This window comes from Eriocheir sinensis, chromosome 8 (genome assembly GCF_024679095.1).
Source record: "Eriocheir sinensis breed Jianghai 21 chromosome 8, ASM2467909v1, whole genome shotgun sequence".
NCBI classification, from domain to species: Eukaryota; Metazoa; Arthropoda; class Malacostraca; order Decapoda; family Varunidae; genus Eriocheir; species Eriocheir sinensis.
The window spans coordinates 5,018,980-5,021,479 of record NC_066516.1 but is presented as its reverse complement, the minus strand read 5'-3'; positions in this window follow the sequence as shown (position 1 = coordinate 5,021,479).

Here is a 2,500-nt window from a genome sequence, read left to right as displayed (position 1 = left end):
CTCGTTGGGCGAGTGTGGCGTCAAGCACAGCCTGCTGAGATGAAGGCGTGTGCAGCACCTGAGTGTTATGACAGACTGCCGGTGCTGCTACCTCGCGACGGTGCTCCAGGGATGCTTGATGCTGGCAGGGGATCTCACCTCATCCCCAGCAGGTCCGGAGGGCGCGTCTCTCTCCACCGCGTCAAGGGGCGCCAGGGTACGTAAATGACGGCGCTGGACATCACGACAGAGCTGCCGTAATTCCAGCCAAGGGCGGATCTGTGCCTTGTACAGCGTCAGGATTCCTCGGGGTCCAGGCTGACAGCCACCCCTGCGGAGGGCAGACACACACTGAAAGGAAGTCTGGCGGGGCCCATACGGTCGCGATATGCTAGTCGTAGCGCAGCTCCGGTCGACAGGTGATTCCCAGGACCTTGATGTTATCCTGGAGGGCGGCAATTGGACGTCCCCAAACCGTAATTGTCCCTCACGCCCTAATGTTTGCAGCGGGGAGAGTTGAGAGACGACTATAGCATGTGTTTGTCAGGGGTACCGAAGTTGACCCTGCCGACGGACTGGCGATGGTGCAGTCATCGGCATAACTTTGACTACAGGGGAGCTGGCGGAGTAAGGTCATCCTATGTAGATGTTCCACAGGACTATTTGATATTTGGCCTGTGGAACTGGCAGGGCTCTCTGGGGCCAGGCGTCGAGGTCGGCCATTGACAACTCTTCACCAGAACGACCTACCTTGGAGGTAGTCTTCGAGAGTAGAGTCAACAGACTCCCTCTATGCCCCCTTGGCACGAAGTTTTGCCAGAAGGCCAGAGAGTGCACACACTCGATCCAAAGCGCATGGCAATGTCTAGCGCCACCACGAGTCCATGTCCAGGCGCTTCATCAAGGGGAATCTTGCCTACTCTTGTGAGAGGAGCAGAGAAGGAGATCAGGAGGGTGGAGCAGCCCGCCCTAGACCCAGAACTGGTAAGGAGGAGAGTTGTTGTCGGTGAGAGTGTTTCCCGATTGACGGCAGCCAACATCTTCTCAGACACCTTACCCATGGCGGACAGCAGGAGATGGGCCAGTGATGGTTCAGGTCAGTCCTGGAGTCTTTTTTGTGGACAGGAACCACATTGGCTTCCCTTCCAGGCCTGGCTGGCCACTACTTCTCCTCGAAGGCAGGCACTTTTCAAAGATGTTGGCGAGAGGGGCTCCAGACAACTCCTTGGCTGTTGAGTTCTTTGGTACCCTGGGGCTACTGATGTTATCAGGGCCTGTAGCTTTCCCGCACTTGGCATCCCGGAGTACTTTTTCCACATGTGCCGCGTGAGCCAGGACCGACGTGATGGTGTAGTCAGACTCCAGAGAAAGGATGGGTGGGGCGGTAAGGATCATCTGCACCCATTTTTTCACACTGAAAATAGTTCAGCTAAGGAGAGCAGCCTTGTCCCTCACTGCTCGTGTGCCCGTGGACCCGTCTGGCCTGGTGAGGGGGTGCACGCTGTCCTTGCCCTGTCGTTCCCTGCCGCTCCTTGACGAGAGCCCACCACGTCTTGCCTACCCACTCCAGGGCTGGTGAGTTTACTCCGCAAATCATCACTTCCTCCCAGAAGTGTTTCTTCCGCCCCACTTTGGGTGGCTGCCATCCTCCTGCACGCTGTTCAGTGTAGAAAGAGTTCTGATGGGGAGGGCGTTGTTTGTACCTCCGCCAGGCTATATTTGGCCTCAGCAACGTGCTGCTTCTGTGGGGTATCATTTTGGGTCCTGGCCTTGGCAGGGGCTGATGCGATAGAATTTAAGCTGGGCTGGAGGCGAAAACGCGCCTCGAGGTGAGGCGTTGACTTTCTTTCCATCCCTCAACCAGTAGATCCTCCCAGTCTGTGGTGCGGGAAGCTGCCTGAGGAGGCTGGCCAGTTTGCCCTCCTGAAACCATATCAGTTCATGGTGCAGCAACTGCTCTCTGCGATCAAGCTGAATGTGAGTCGGCACTGCAATTGGTCAGAACTACCCGCTATCCAGCTGGCAGCACCTGACGTTGGCTTCAAGGAGGTCAGACACTGGATCGAAGCCCCTGTTCATGGGTCAGGAACGTGACGTGGTTACGGCAAGCCCTTGCGCAACATAGTACACACACACACACACACTCTCTCTCTCTCTCTCTCTCTCTCTCTCTCTCTCTCTCTCTCTCTCTCTCTCTATCTCTCTCTCTCTCTCTCTCTCTCTCTCTCTCTCTCTCTCTCTCTCTCTCTCTCTCTCTCTCTCTCTCTCTCTCTCTCTCTCTCTCTCTCTCTCTCTCTCTCTCTCTCTCTCTCTCTCCTCTCTCTCTCTCTCTCTCTCTCTCTCCTCTCTCTCTCTCTCTCTCTCTCTCTCTCTCTCTCTCTCTCTCTCTCTCTCTCTCTCTCTCTCTCTCTCTCTCTCTCTCTCTCTCTCTCTCTCTCTCTCTCTCTCTCTCTCTCTCTCTCTCTCTCTCTCTCTCTCTCAAAGGCAATCACTTAATAACAGCGACTCACTGATATTAGGG